The sequence below is a fragment of the Hemiscyllium ocellatum genome (genome assembly GCF_020745735.1).
Source record: "Hemiscyllium ocellatum isolate sHemOce1 chromosome 27 unlocalized genomic scaffold, sHemOce1.pat.X.cur. SUPER_27_unloc_1, whole genome shotgun sequence".
Taxonomy (NCBI): Eukaryota; Metazoa; Chordata; class Chondrichthyes; order Orectolobiformes; family Hemiscylliidae; genus Hemiscyllium; species Hemiscyllium ocellatum.
Genome location: NW_026867476.1, coordinates 6161177 through 6177964, shown reverse-complemented (window position 1 = coordinate 6177964; position 16788 = coordinate 6161177). Strand labels below are relative to the sequence as shown.

Sequence of the window (16788 nt, the reverse complement as noted above, 5' to 3'; positions counted from 1 at the left end):
TAAAATGACTAAAGGAAAGAATGCTCGCACCACACAGGAATCCCTCCCCAGCTGCAGCAGAGGTGTCTGTAGCTGCCCCAGGGGACTTAACTATGGTGGCGAGCCTTGTTGCAGTGATTTCTAAGCTTGAAGAGAAGATCAACCCCTTCATAGAAGAGTCCAGGAACAGGTGGAGTCGCTCTCCGTTGCGCTGCAGAAGCATGACCGAGATATTGAAAGAATCGGACATGGAGTCGGAGGGGCGGAGTTAAAGGCCGCAACCTCCAATGCTGCTGCAGAATCAGCCTGGGTCGCGTCCGACTCTCGAACAGCGAGTCCGGGCCTTGGACGATCACATCAACGACCTCAATTTTCGACGTCGTCCAAAAAATATTCGTTTGCTGGGCCTCTCTGAACGGGAAGAGGAAGGCCAGCTTACAATGCTTCTGGAGCAGTGGCTTCCGCAGTTATGGAATCTGAAGGCTGGATCAGGCAAGGTAAGGGTAGAATGGGCCCAACGGGTTGCAATGCACAGGCCAGCTTGGACCAGCACCCCCATCTGGTCCGGTTCTGGCTGTAGTGCTTTAAGGAGAAGCAGGTGCTCCTGGAAGCTTCTAGAAATCTTGGGAAAGATCCCCAAGCCATGATTCACAAAGGATTCAAGATTATGCTGTGTCAAGACTTTTTCCCAGCTCTGATTCAAAAGAGAGGGCGTTTAACGGATTTAAACATTCAGTACTCCCTGTGCTAGCCAGCGGCGCTACGTTTTAGCCACGAAGGGTCAATGTATAACTTCGGATCGCCGGAGAAGGCCAAGGAATTTTTGGACTCTCTTAGATAAATTGTAAGAGTTAACTCGTGGTGAATGATGTTGTTCTGCTGGCCCTCCCCTTCTCCTGTTTTTTCTCTTTTATTACTTTATTGCTTAATATTATCTCCGGGAGTAGTGAGGGGGGCTTATTAGGCCGGGTAGTCTAGTAGATGTAGGTGAGGAGGGGTCTCTGCTTTGTCTTATTTTTTTTCTTTCTTTTAAAGCAGGGTTGTTTCCCCTGTTTATTTTGTATTACCATAATATTATCTGCTGAGACTGTAATTTTATAGTTTTATATTTTTATACGTGGTATTAACATCACCAAATATATCTAGAGGTGGGGGGGGGGGGAGGGGGGGTGGAGGTTAGGTCACTTAACTTTAGCTTGGTCGTACACTTGAATTTTCTTTTTTATTATGGGGTGCCTGGGTCGAGTGTGGGGCACTGGTTGGGAAAGGAAGTGATGCCCCCGGAAACGAGGAGGAAAATCTCCCTTGAAATATGTTTTTGTTTTTTTATTTAGAAGTAACTTTTTTATGATATTCGTGTAATAAAGAATCTCTTTTTGTGAATTTTCTATAGTCTATGCTCGGTGTTTTGGATGGTGTTCCTCCTCCTGAGGGTCTCGGACTTGTCTGGATGATTATGGTGAGTCATTCAATTAAATGGTGCATCTGGAATGTCAAGGGGAGTAATTGCCCAATCAAAAGGAAGAAAATATTATCAAACCTCGAAAAAGAAAGGGTTAATATAGCTCTTCTACAGGAGACCCATTTATTGGATAATGGACATTTGAAATTACAACAGGGTGGATTTGATCAGGCTGCCTTTTCTTCCTTCAGCTCAAAATGTAGGGGAGTAGTCATTCTTATTTGGAAGAATCTCCCTTTCAAAATCCGAAGTCAGATAAAAGATGAATCTGGACAATATATACGAATTAAAGCCCTTATAAATGGAGAGGAATATGGGATTTTAAACCAGTATTGTCCCCCGGTGCATCCTTTCAAATTTATAATGGAAGCCTTCTCCAAACTGATGGCTCTCTGTGCTCATCATACAATTATAGGGGGAAACTTTAATTGCATTATGGAGCCGGAAATAGACAGGATACCCAAGGGTACTGCGGGTGTATCCCCCAGATCGAGACAATTGGCGGATTTGAATCAAGAATTAGGATTAGTAGATGTGTGGAGGTGCTTCCACCCGCAAGGCAGAGACTTCTCTTTTTACTCTAATCCACATAAATGTCACACCAGAATTGACATGTTTTTTGCCCCCTTGACTTTTTTAAATTCCATATCATCCTGTAAAATAGGTGATATAATAATTTCTGATCAGGCTGCTGTGTATATGGAAATCAAGGCTAGGAACAGTGAGGCATCCTCCTGACATTGGCATGTGGATTTCTTCTTAATGAAGGATAGTAAATTTGTAAAATATTTTTGTCAAGAATTTAAACCTTTCTTGGAAATTAATTCAGGTTCGACTAGTAACCCGTCAGTGATGTGGGAGACTATTGAAGCTTATGCACGAGATCTGATCATTTCATACTCGGTGACCCAGAAAAAATTAAAGGGAGAACAACAGTGTCTACTTGAGGCTCGCTTAAAAGCAGCTGAAACAGCATGTGCTAACAGACCTTCTATTGCCAAATTACAAAGGATTACAGTCCTTAGGACAGCTCTGAATACCGCCTTTACCCAAATGGCAAAGAGGAAAATATTATTTGCAAAACAAAGATTATATGAATTTGGCGATAAACCTGGTGGATGCTTAGCATTTCTCGCAAGGAAAAAAAGGGCCCCTCAAGCTATCACAGCTATCAGGGGAAATGCTGGTACTCTGACTCACAATCCTAAAAGGATCAACACAATCTTCAGAAAGTTTTATTCTGATTGCAGGATTGTGAAGATAGAGCCAGGAGGATGCAGTCCTTTTTTAAAAGCCTGGCCTTTCTGGACTTAACCCCAGAACAGGTATCGGCCCTGAATGCTCCCCTAACAACCCAGGAAATACTTGAAGCAATCAGGCAACTTCAGAGTGGTAAGGCACCTGGCCAGAGGGCTTTCAGGTTGAATTGTGCAAAGAGTTCACAGGAGTATTAGCTGGCCCACTTATGGGCATGTACAACTACTCCTAAGTCAGGATTTCCTCCCGCCTTCACTGAAAGAGGTGAATATCTCCCTTATTCTCAAAAAAGGAAGGGATCCAGAAGATTGTGCATCTTGCTAACTGTAGATTTTTAAAATTCTCTCGAAAACATTAGCATTGAGGCGAGAGAGGGTACTGCCATATATCATAAGAGGAGCAGACTGGGTTTATTAAGGGCCATAGATAATCTAATAATATTAGAAGGGTCTTGAATGTGAATCAAGTCTGTCATCAGGAAAAAATACTGGGAATAGTATTCTCATTGGACGCGGCGAAGGCATTCAACAGGGTTGAATGATCATACCTGTTCTATACATTGGAGAGGTTTGGCGTTGGAAACGTATTTGCCAAATGGGTCTCAACACTGTATGATGATCCCAAAGCAGTTGTGATCACAAATGGGTGAGGCTCAGATAGCTTCATTGTGGGTATGGGCTCCTGTCAGGGATGTCCTCTCACCGTTGATATTCACGCTAATAATTGAGCCATCAGCGGAAGCGATACGGGCTGACTCTAATATAATGGCCCCGAAGGTTGGTTCAGGTAAGCATAAATTACCCTATATGCAGATGATGATCTTTTTCTTAGTAATTCTCTGATGTCCATGCCTCATTAATCCAAGTTATTAATACATTTAGTGAATTTTCAGGCTACAAAATTAATTTTTCAATATCGGAGGCCATGCCGATGGGTGGCCTCACCAGTATGTCCCACTTCCCCTTTCAGTGGTCTCGGTTATCACCCCAGTATTTGGTCAGCTATACAAGGCCAATTTTGTGCATCTATTGGAAAGGTTAAGACAGGACCTTCAACGTTGGGGCGACCTTCCAATTTCCTGGCTAGGTAGAATAGCCCTAATTAAAATGAATGTCTTGCCCAGTCTCTTATACCCTATGAGAATGCTTCCGGTGATGCTGCCAAGGCCGGCACTGCGCAGATTGTATCGTTGGCTGGGTTCTTTCATCTGGAATCCTAGATGGCTCCTCATTAAGTTAAGGAAGCTACAGCTTCCACAGGCAAGGGGGGAGGGCTGAATTTTCCAGAGTTTAGGAAGTATCAGGTTAAGTTCCTTGTTAAGCTACATAGCCAGTTGCAGGTCAGACGTGACCCAATCAATCTGGATGGACGTCGATGCTTCTCAAGTACAGTGCCCTCTTATTAACCTCTTATTTTTAGATAAGATGAAAATCATTACGGACCACTACAGAAACCCTATAGTACTAAACACAAAGCTTGGAATATAATGTGGCAAAACAAGGGTAATTCACATAAAACATCCCCCTATACTCATATAGTGGGGGCATGGGGTTTTCAGCCAGGGCTTACAGATGTCACATTCAAATCCTGGAGATCCAGGGGGATCTGTTTGAGAAGGGGGTCATGATGTCTTTTGAACAGCTTCATCAGAAATTTGGATTACCTAATGGAGACCTCTTTCGATGCTTCTAAATTCAAGACTACATACAGAAGAAGACTACGCTATTAGTCTCTATAAATCAGATAGAGAACATTGTTGTGGCCAATGGGTGTACCCTCGGTCAGAACTCTTTATCATTTATTACGTGATGACGTGTCAGAAGATATGGGCCGTCTGCTTAGAACATGGGATCAGGATTTGGGGCTGGAAATTTCTACAGAAATGTGGAATGACATCTGGGAAAATGCCAAAAAAATCGCCATTTGTAACAGAACCCAGACCATTCAGTTGAAGATACCTCATAGGACCCATATGGCACCGGAAAGATTGGCAAAATCTAGGGCAGGAGCATCTCCAATGTGTCCCAAATGTAAAACAGGTGGGCATTCTTACACACCGCTTATGGACATGCCATAAGATTCGCAAATACTGGACCAAAGTAGTAAACGCCCTGACAGAAATCTTGGGAACGGAAATTACAGTAGATCCAGTATCTCCTCTTCTGGGCTTCTCGAGCTTACCTTCTCTGGATGTGCACAGGAGGAAATTATTTTCCATTCTCCTCTTCTATGGAAGGAAAAATATCTTAGTAAACTGGGTGGCTGAGGGCCCTCTCGGACTTCCGAATTGGCACAGATTAATCATGGAATGTATTTCCCTTGACTTCCTTACAAATATGGTGCACCAAAGAACTGAATTATTGTATAAATAATGGCAGCCCTTTTTGACTTACATAGATACAGATATTTTGGCCATTCTTTCAAGGGCTTTCATCCAGTTGAGGTAACAGTTCTGGCTGGTCCGGGGCCCCTTGGGAGAGGAATCCCGCATGAATACAGTGGTTGAATTTTGTCTTTTTTTTCTTTTTCTTCTCTGTATCTCTCTTTGTTTGACAGGTTTTGGCTATTTTATTTAAGATTTAATTGTATATTAGTGTTTGTACTTGTGTTTTCTTAATTTGTAAACTTGTAAAAACGTTAAATTTTCAATAAAAATATCTATAAAAAGAAAAGGTGCATCTGTCTAGATGCATGAGTAGGTGGAGAGCAGAGAGAAACAGATTCAGGAATTGCGCAATAGGTTTAGACAGGGGATTTGGATCAGCTTAGGCTTGAAGGGCTGAAGGGCCTGTTCCTGGGTTGTAAATTTTTTTTGTTCTATGTTGAGGTTGTACAGGATGTTGGTGAGACCACTTTTTTTTTTTAAAAAGTACTGAGTACAGTTCTGGTGGCCCTATAATAGGAAGAAAACTATTGGAGAGGGTTCGGTAAAGATTTACTTGGACTTTGCCAGGACTGGAGGGTTTTAGTTATAGGGAGAGGCTGGGACTTTTTCACTGGTATGGAGGAGGTTGAGGGATGACCTTATTGAGATTTGAAAAATCATGAGGGGTGAGGTTAAGGAGAAAAGCAAGGAACATGCGCGGTTATGTAGAGCCGGGGGGGTGGGAAGGTGAAACAAAATTGTGACTCTACCCTTTTTTCCTCATTTTGGCATTTGGCCAGTTGAATGCGTCAGTTACACCAGTCTATCTACAGAGCCTACTGCACGTGTCCCTCTGTGTCAGCAAGCACTGCACATGTTCACTGTGTCTGCAAAAAAAATGCACATGCTTCTGTCTGTCTGTAAAAATGGTGCATGAATTTCATTTGCCGGCCCAATGAGGAGCTCTGGAACACTGGAAGGAGAAGCCTGGTCCTCCTACCATTCAGAACAGCCCTATTGTCTGAATCAGAGACGTAGATGTTTCTGCTCCTCGGATGCTGCCTTGCCTGCTGTGCTTTTCCAGCACCACTCTAATCTTGACCCATGAGCTTCTGAAGCTGCTGCTGCTCCTCTCTCTCTGAATGAAGACTTGAGATTCATCCAAGACTGTAATTTCCTTCCTCTGTCCAACAGCACTCTCTTCTCTCACTCCGTTTTCTATTTCTTTTATTTTCATGCTGCGATCCAATTGTTGACTTGCAGCAACTGAAAAGAAAGGGAGTGAATCCAGAAAAAGGACAGACTCTGGAAAAGCTGGTCCACGTCTGTGCCTCAAACACCTGGCAAGTGCAGTACCACAGGGTTCCTGGGTTGTAAATTTTGCTGTGGGGAGAAAAAAGCAGAAATGAGGTGTATTGTTTAAATGGTGATATATTGGGAAGTGGAGAAAGTGAGGACTGCAAATGCTGGAGATCAGAGTCAAAAAGTGTGGTGCTGGAAAAGCACAGCAGGTCAGACAGTATCCAAGGAATAGGATAGTTGACGTTTCGGATAAGATTTCATCAGGAATGGTGTGGATGGACAAAGGGGCCTCAGTGTCCTCCTACACCAGTCACTGCCAGTTGTCAGACAGGTGCAGCAAGCAATCAGCAAGGCAAGTGATATATTAGCAAGAGGGATTGAGTTTAGAAGTGGGGATGCCTTCATGCAGTTAGGGGGTCATTGAATATATTCAAGGCTGAGTTCATATCATTTTTGAACAACCGAAAAGTGGATGGTTTTAGATTAGATTAGATTAGACTTTTTAGATTAGATTAGACTTACAGTGTGGAAACAGGCCCTTCGGCCCAACAAGTCCACACCGACCCGCCGAAGCGAAACCCACCCATACCCCTACATTACCCCTTACCTAACACTACGGGCAATTTAGCATGGCCAATTCACCTGACCCGCACATCTTTGGACTGTGGGAGGAAACCGGAGCACCCGGAGGAAACCCACGCTGACACGGGGAGAACGTGCAAACTCCACACAGTCAGTCGCCTGAGTCGGGAATTGAACCCGGGTCTTCAGGCGCTGTGAGGCAGCAGTGCTAACCACTGTGCCACCGTGCCGCCCACTATGCCACCGTGCCGCCCACAAATGGTTATTGGGGAAGGCAAGAAAATAGTTTTAAGGCTAGTACAGAACAGTGACAGTCATACAGCATAGAAACACCCTTCAGGTCAACTGATCCATGCTGATTATATTCACAAATTAAACTAATCCCACCTGCCTGTGTTTGGCCCATATCCCTCCAAACCTTTCCTATTCACTTACTTATCAAAATGTATTTTAAACATTGTAACTGGTACCTGCATCCAATATTTCCTCTTGACATTCATTCCACACACCAACCACTCTTTCTTTTTTAAAAAAAAGTGCTCATGTCTTTAGACTCGTTCTACTCTCACTTTAAAAGTTTGCTCCCTAAGCTTGAAATGACACCTGCCATTCACCTCACCTATACCCCTCATGACTTTTTTAAACCTCTGTAAGGTCATCTCTTAACCTCCGATGCTCCAGTGAAAAAAGTTCCAGCCTCTGCATCTTGATGTAGGGAGATCCATATCCATTTGTGATCTGTTCAATGCTGGTGCAGGCTTAAAAGACCAAATGGCTGACTCCTCCCAATTCTGTGTCCTGGACAGCAAGAGACTATAAGACATAGGAGCAGAAAGTCGGCTATTCAGCCCATCAGTTCTACTCATACCATTCAATTGTGGCTGATCAGTTTCTGAGGGCCATTCTGCTGCTTTCTCCCTGTCACCCTCAATCCCCTCAATACTCAAGAACTTAGCGATCTCAATCTAAATATCCTCAGTGACCTGGCCTCTGTAGACTTCTATGCCAATGAATTCCATAGATTCACCACTCTGGCTGAAGAAGTTTCTCCTTATCTCCATTCTAAAAAGTCTTCCCATTGCTCTAAAGCTGTGCCCTCGGGTCTTAGTTTCTCCTCTCAATGGAAACATCTTCCCAACATCCACTCTGTCCAGGCTGTTCAGTATTCTGTATGTTTCAATTAAATCTCCCCTGAGTATGGCCCTGTTAATGGGCATGAACCAGACCCTTCAGGGATTAGGTTCAGCAAATTGAAAATGGAGGAAGAGTGTGTGGGATGGAGATCTTCAGCTTCTAAGGAATAAGAGAGGAAAGAGATTTCACTTTAAATTAGAATTGATCGGATGGGCTGATAAGCTAAGGAGGGGCAGATGGAGTTGAACTTGGAGAAATGTGATGTGTTGTATTTTGGTCAAGCAATGCAGGCAGGACTTAGGGGGAGTGTTGCAGAAGAAAGAGACCTCGGAGTGCATGTTCATAGTTCCTTGTAAGTGGAGTTGCAGGTAGACAGAATAGTGAAGATGATGTTTGGTATGCTTTTCTCTATTGGTCAGAGCATTGAGTGAAGGAGTTGGGAGGTCATGTTGTGGCTGTACTGGACAGTGGTTCGGCCACTTTTGGAATAGTGTGTGTAATTCTGGTCTCCATGCTATGGAAAGATGTTGTGAAACTTGAAAGGGTTTGGAAAAGGTATATGAGGCTGGTGTCAGAGTTAGAGGGTTTGAGCGAGAGGGAGAGGCTGAATAAGCTGGGGCTGTTTTCCCTTCGTGTCGGAGGCTGACGGGTGACATTATAGAAGTTTATACGGGGCATGGATAGGTTGAATAGCCAAAGAATTTTCCTCCGGGTAGGGGAGTCCAAAATTAGAAGGCAGAGGTTTGAGCTGAGAGGGCAAAGATTTAAAAGGGACCTGAGGGGCCACTTTTTCTCACAGAGGGTGCTGCATGTATGGAACGAGCTGACAGGAAATGATGGAGGCTGGTGCAATTACAACATCTGGCTGGGTACATGAAGAGGAAGAGTTTTGAGGACTATGGGCCACATGCTGGCAAATGGAATAGATTGATTTTGGATATATGGTTGGCATAGACTAGTTGGGCGGAAGGATCTGTTTCTGTGGTGTATGACTAACTGTCTTCGGTGAAAGCAGAAGTGTGGTTGTGAAGACAGGACTTTCGGAGCAGCTTTCAAAGATGTTTTGCCCTTACTGGGACCAGAAGAAGTTACAATGAAATCTTTCATTTGTGAGACAGCAAGCAACTAAGTGAGTACATCCGGGAATTTGGGAGAAAGTGGGAATTTGTTGCACTTGGACGATGAAGCCCTACCCTATCCAGTCATTCCTACTGGTGACTGAGACTAGGCCTCGAGCTTTGGGGGGAGTAGGTTTAGGACAGATGAGGAGGAGGAAGTGAGGGCTGCTGGTTTTCCCAGAGAGCAGAGTATCTGCAGAATTCTCTGCCCAAGGAAGCAGGCTCCGAAATGCCCCGGACCTAATTCTTCTGCTTGACGTACCTGTGACTGTAAACTTTGAAGTACTTTGGTTAACTGATGCAAATATTTCCCACTTGTCCAACAATACAGTGTCAGCTGTTTCAGTCATTGAGATGGCTTTGATTCACCTACTAAATATATGTACTCTTATTAGACAATATTCATGACAATGTACGTGAGGTGATGTTATATATGCAAGTTGTAAACAAGTAAAAAAGGCCGACCAAGCAAGGAAGTGCTTAACAAACCCAGGGCATCCTTCTTAGAGTATGCATCTTGTTTGTTTCCAAATTAAACATGCTTCAGATCTTTTCTTAACTGCTTTCTGAAAATCTGGGTGCCACCAGGTTTGTGAGTGTTAACAATAATGTACATAATCAACTGAAATAGGCAGCAGCAAAGAATGAACACAAACCAGTCCAGCAGGGGTCACCCACATTTTGGTTTGAGTGTTGAGGGAGTACCTTTTTTTTTGATACCTTTATGGGTATCAGTACCACACTCAGGCTAATGTGCATTGAAACCAGATTATGAAGTGTTAACTTTTCTGCAAACTTCCACCTGTGTGTGTCTCTGCAACATTTTCCAACTTTCCTCATATCTCAGTTTGCCAGCTTTTGTTTATTCCTTCCTTCCAAGACTAACGAAGCACACACTTTCCAGAACAGTCCAAATTAGGGAGTTGAGCCTCCTAAGTCCTGGCTATGACACACAGCTGCTTAACCAACTGTGCAAACTCTCAATATCTGTTAGTCGTTCCATTTGCAAATCGAACACTGTTTTCAAAGTAAGTTGTTCGTGTCTCTGCATGAGTCCACAACCCGGTGAAATACAGCGGAGTCTTTAATGGTCGCCCAATGTGTCTTGTATGCCAAATTCATTCAAGTCTGGATGTCCTGAACTGAGCAATTATACTTCAGATTTCTACTACCCAATTAAAACTAATGTTGGGCACTCCAATGGATTCGAGGCATTTTATATAAATAATTATTCCCTCCGGTGTGGAAACGGGCCCTTCAGTCCAAAACGTCCACAGTGACGCTCCGAAGAGCAGTCCACCCAGACCAATTCCCCTACATTCACCCCTGACTAATGCACCTAACACTACGGGGCAATTAAGCATGGCAAATTCACCTAACCTGCACATCTTTGGACTGTGGGAGGAAATCCGCTCAGACACTGGGAGAATGTGCAAATGCCACACAGGCAGTTGCCCGAAGTGGGAATTGACCCAAATCACTCCAAAAGTTACTGCTTCCAAAAATATTCCAAGTCTTTTCCCTGGGATGAGGGAGTCCAGAACTAGAGAGCATTGGTTTAGGGTGAGAGGGGGAAGATATAAAAGAGACCTAAGGGGCAACGTTTTCACGGAGATATTGGTAAGTGTATGGAATGAGCTGCCAGAGGAAGTGGCGGAGGCTGGCATAATTGCAACATTTAAGAGGCATTTGGATGAGTATATGAATATGAAGTAGTTTGGAGGGATATGGGCCGGGTGCTGGCAAGTGGGATTGGGTTAGGATATCTGGTCGGCATGAACGAGTTGGACTGAAGGGACTGTTTTTGTGCTGTACATCTGTGCTTCTGGCTTGCTACTAATGTTTGTCACATCTGTATGCTCAGTTTCTCTCTGTTGGTGTAAATGCCTTAATGTCTCATTTTGCTCCCCACGTCCTGTCAATAAGCACACCTGCAAATGACTTTGTCAGTCACACAAGCAATCGTTTATTCTTTGATACGGCCAGGTCGGTCCACTCTGATCAGCCCAGAAGGATGAATACTCCCGGACCGTTAAAAGAATCCGCCGACTTTTACAGAGTTTGCATAGAGCTTGTGTACATTGTCTACAGTCAAACATGCAGCATGATCACATATTAACAACCAATCAGATCCCACAAAGTCCTCGTCCACTTTTGAGGTCGCCTATCATAATTTCTTGTGAGCAACCTGTTCTTGGAATTATCTTTGCCCTGTCTGGTGGTTAGGGCTAATCCGTTACTTCTGCAATTAATGGTTAGGTTCACATTGTTACTTTTGCATTTGCAATTTTTTTCATTGGATTTACGTCAGTCTGTGATTTCTTGTTTGTTCTGAGTCACGAATATCTGCCTGACTCAGTTCTGACCGAGTTAGCCAGGCAGAAGCCATTTTGTGCAGCTGCTTCAGTCATTTTGTCCTACCTCCCAGATGCCCACACCCTCATTCTTCCCTTTGATCACACCACGATCATTGAAAGGGAAGGCTAATCCAAACCAATGTCCTTCAAGGTGGTCCTGCCATCAACATCCTGTAGAGTGGCACCACTATTTTCGCAGCTAATCTAGTCATAGTTATCATTGCCATCAACATGTGGGTGAGCCATGGGATTACAAAAGGAGCATCTTCTGGGGCAAATCTATATCACTGAGGGACCTCAAGCCTAGCAATTAAATACCTACCAATACCGACAAACGGAAGAAAATTATTCTGACATACATAGCTAAATAAGCCAATTGTACCAAGAGCCCGATCCCCATTTTCCCCAACTGGTACCTTCAAGGAACACCTGGATTTTGTCTTGTATCTTAATAATAGTGCCAGTGTGATCAGGTATGCCCATAATGCATTTATCTTGGACAATGGTGCAGACCTCACCTTCCCAGGCGAGTGTATAGTCTATGGCATACCAATTCTGCATAGAGTAAGAATGCAGATCTGATAATGCCAGTTTATTCTGTTCCAGAGCCCCTCTAGTCTTATTCCCTGGAATAGTCAGGCTGCAACAGAGGGAATTGTGGTTCTTTTGGCTTATCACCCCTGCCGATCCTTCCAACGGAGGAGGGAGGAGGAGGATTTAAAAAGCAGCGACATTTCCTATGCCGCCTTGCTGAGGGGCTCTGAAGCTGTAATAAAGTTCGGTCGCAATAAAGGTTCCCTGTACTTCCTGCCGGGCTCAGACTCATTGAAAGCCGTGAGCCACAAAGCAATTTATTTTAAAGCTGTTCATTTCGTTCTGCCTCCTGCATTAAGTTTCCAATGTCGTGTATCAGATGTAGATTTTTCAGGAGTGCAGAGTTTGTCGTTTCATTGGCATTGTAAAGTTTCCTGGCAGCACCGGGAGCTATGTGCTGTGTTCAGTAGAAATAATATGGAGGAGCCGGTGTTAGACTCGGGTGGGTAAAATTAAAAATCATTCAATACAACGTTATAGTCCCAACAGGTTTATTTGAAAGTACGAGCTTTTGGAGCTCTGCTCCTTCATCAGGTGGAGAAAGTGAGGTCTGCAGATGCTGGAGATCAGGTGCACCCCCAGGTCATCTCTGCACAGAAGCTCTTCAGCCACGTTCTCAAACAGACTCGCTACCACAGCCACACAAGTTTCAGAGAACACCTCTGGGACACCCAGACCAACCAACCCAACCACCCCGTGGCTCAACACTTTAACTCCCCCTCCCACTCCACCAAGGATATGCCGGTCCTTGGACTTCTCCATCGTCAGACCATAACAACACGACGGTTGGAGGAAGAGCGCCTCATCATCCGCCTGGGAACCCTCCAACCACAAGGGATGAACTCAGATTTCTCCAGTTTCCTCGTTTCCCCTCCCCCCACCTTGTCTCAGTCTAATCCCTCGAACTCAGCACCGCCTTCCTGACCTCTCCGCCCCCACCCCACTCCGGCCTATCACCCTCACCTTGACCTCCTTCCACCTATCGCATCTCCAACGCCCCTCCCCCAAGTCCCTCCTCCCTACCTTTTATCTTCGCCTGCTGGACACACGTTCCTCATTCCTGAAGAAGGGCTTATGCCCGAAACGTCGAATCTCCTGTTCCTTGGATGCTGTCTGACCTGCTGCGCTTTTCCAGCAACACATTTTCAGCTCCTCCTTCAGGTGGTGATGGAGAATAAGATCATGGTCACAATTTATATCCAAAGGAGTCCAGTGTCACAGATGTGATACATTAAACAATTCTAGATTTAAATCTTTTAGAATGGATTTCTGCTCTTTGGTTTGTTAATCCCAGAACATGTTTTAAATAGCATTCTCAAGAATGTAATTTAAATGCAGAGCTTTTCTAACAAAAAATGTCAAGTCTGACTCGACATTGGGACCCAGACAGAATTCACAACTATTGTTAGAAAAGTTCTGCATTGAAATGAAATGTACCACCAACACCCACCGCGCCCCTGTGCATTCTCACCTGCCACCCACCGTGCCCTCAGTCCACTGCCCTCCATGATCCACAGCATTGTGTCCATTCCATCTCTCCCCCAACACCTGCTCCATTCTCTCTGTCATGCCACCCTCTGCACCCTTGTCCATTTTCTCTCTCTCTCTTGTCTTCCCCCCCCCCCCCCAGCCCATCCCCATCCATTATCTTTCCCTGCCTTGCGCACCCCCCTCCCCTCCACTCCCTCTTTGATCGCTGTTGATGAAGAGAGAGAGAATGGATGCTGACAAGTCGACCTGGGAGACAGGAGGGGCCAGAAAGAGGTTATATTTAAAATTGAGAACAGGTAAAATTATACATTCAGAAACATCATTAAAGTCTGAAAGCGTGTTCAATTTTTTAAAAGAGCTGCTGAAATCTTTCTGAAACTTGCACTGAAGTATATGTAGTTAGGCCACAGCTCAGGACAGGCTGCAAATGGTGAATGGTTTATTTTGGGTGTTGTGAAAGTTGGTTCCGACCACGTAGTATTAGAGTCACAGAGTTGCAGAGCACAGAACCAAATCCTACACTCCAGGCTGATCAGACATCCTAACTGAATCTAATGACCCATTTGCCAGCATTTGATCCACATCCTTCAAAATCCTTCTTAATCCAGATGCCTTTTAAATGTTGTAATTGTACCAGCTTCCACCACATCCTTCGGCAGCCCATTCCATATACACGCTACCCTCTGTGTGAATAGGTTGTCCCTTAGGTCCTCATTCCTGAAGAAGGACTTATGCCCGAAACGTCGATTCTCCTCCTCGGATGCTGCCTGGCCTGCTGTGTTTTTCCAGCACCACATTTTTCTTTAGGTCCGAAATATATCTCTTGCCCCTCCCCAAAACCGATGCCCTCCAGGTTGGACCCCCCCACTCCGACGCTGTACCCTTTTTTTCTCCAATTGGCATTTGGACAGTTAAAATCCGTCAATCATACAAGCATCACCACAGAGCACATGCTCCTCGGTGTCAACAAGTACTGCGCTTGTTTGCCGGCTCCAGCAAAACACTGCGCATGCTCCTCGCTTTCCGCAGAAAAGTTAAAAACCACACAACCGGTTATAGCACTAGCTAGTGCTTCCGATTAAACCTGTTGGGCTATAACCTGGTGTTGTGATTTTTAACTTTGTACGTCCCAGTCAAACACCGGCATCTCCAAATCATTCCGCAGAAAAGGCGCGCGACTTTATTTTGATAGACCAATAGTGAGCCCTGTATCTCGGGCTCTCTCACTGGAAAAGCACACCAGGTTAGGCAGCATCCAAGGAGCAGGAGAGTTGACGTTTCATCTGGAATGATTGCGGATGTAGGAAGGGGTCTCAGCGTCCTTCTACACCAGTCACTGCCAGTTGTCAGACAGGTGCAGCCAGCAATTAGCAAGACAAGTGGTACATTAGCAATAGGAATTGAGCTCAGAAGTGGGGATGCCTTCCTGCAGTTCGGGGGTCATTGAATATATTCAAGACTGAGTTCATCTGATTTTTGAACAACAAAGAAGTGGATGTTTATGGGGGTTAGCACGAAAATGATTTTAAGACCAGTACAGAACAGTTACAGAGTTATACAGCACAGAAACAGACCCTTCAGTCCAACTAGTCCATGCTGAATATAGTTACAAACTACACCTGCCAGTGTATGGCCCATTTCCCTCTGAACCTTTCCTATTCATGTACTTATCCAAATGTTTTTTTAATCATTGTACCTGCATCCACCACTTTCTCTGCATATTCTTGCACAAACCACTCTATGTTTAAAAAAAAAGTGCCCCCCTGCCTTTTTAAATCTTTATCCTCTCAACCTTCAAATTTGCTGCCTAATCTTGAAACCCCCCACCCTAGGGAAAGGATAGCTGGCAGTCATCTCATCTATCTCCCTCATGATTTTATAAACCTCTGTAAGGTCAAATCTCCCTGTGCTCCAGTGAGAAAGTCCCAGCCTATCCACCTAGGTGTTGGTAGATTCATATCCAGTTATGATCTTTTGAATGCTGGTGCAGGCTTGAACAGCCAGATGGCCTACTCTTGCTTCTAATTCTTCCCCCCCCCCCCCCAAGTCCAGGACAGCAAGAGACCGTAAGACATAGGAGCAGAAATTAGGCCATTTAACCCATCAGGTCTGCTCTGCTATTCAATTATGGCTGATAGGTTTCTCAAATCTGTACTCCCACTTTGTCCCTGTAATCCTCGATCCCCTTAATGCTCAAGAACGTCTCTATCTCAGAATGATCAAAGAAAGAGAGGGCCGATCAGGGATAGCACAGGGAATTTGTGTAGAGAGTCTGAGGAGGTAGGGGAAGCTCTAAATGAGTTTTTTGCTTCTGTCTTTACTAAAGGAAAGGACCTTGAAGTGAATGAAACCATTGAGGAGCAGGAAAGCATGCTGGAACAGATAGAGATTGAGAAAGCCGATGTGTTGAAAATTTTGACAAACATTAAGTTTGACATGTCACCAGGGCCAGACCAGATTTGTCCTCTGCCTCTTTGGGAAGCGAGAAATGTGATTGCTTCACCGCTTGCGAAGATCTTTGCATCCTCGCTGTCCTCCGGAGTTGTACCTGAGGACCGGAGGGAGGCAAATGTAATTCCTCTCTTCAAGAAAAGAAATAGGGAAATCTGTCGTCTGTAAGGTGTTAGAAAGGATTCTGAGGGATAGGATTTATGACCATCTGGAAGAGCATGGCTTGATTAAAGGCAGTCAGCATGACTTTGTGAGGGGAAGGTCATGCCTCACAAATCTTATTGAGTTCTTTGAGGATGTTACTTGACAAGTCGATGAGGGTCGAGAGGTGCATGTGCTGTATATGGATTTCGGTAAGGCATTTGATAAGGTTCCCCATGGTAGGCTCGTTCAGGTCAGGAGGAATGGGATACAGGGAAATTTAGTTGTCTGGATACAGAATTGGCTGGTCGACAGAAGACAGCGAATGATAGTGGAAGGAAAATATTCTGCCTGGAAGTCAGTTGTGAGTGGTGTTCCACAGGGCTCTGTTCTTGGGCCTCTACTCTTCTTGTAATTTTTATTAATGACTTGGATGAGGAGATTGAAGGATGGGTTCGCAAGTTTGCAGATGACACAACGGTTGGAAGTGTCATTGACAGTATAGAGGAATGTTGTAGGCTGCAGCGTGACATTGATAGGATGAACAGATGGGCT

The 16788-nt window shown here is 44.5% G+C and overlaps 1 protein-coding gene across 2 annotated transcripts in view; it reads left to right on the top strand.

Moving 5' to 3' along the window:
- The first annotated feature begins 388 nt into the window (after window positions 1–388).
- LOC132807113 (gastrula zinc finger protein XlCGF7.1-like) overlaps window positions 389–16788 on the top strand; it is a 66198-nt gene continuing 49798 nt past the window's right edge. The window contains exons 1-2 of one of the 2 annotated variants that reach the window (XM_060821413.1): window positions 389–476; window positions 1373–1438. The gene's annotated coding sequence lies outside the window, so the exon portion shown is untranslated. Of the gene's footprint in view, window positions 477–1190; window positions 1439–16788 lie in introns of those variants that run through there. The other variant, XM_060821414.1, reaches the window with a different exon arrangement.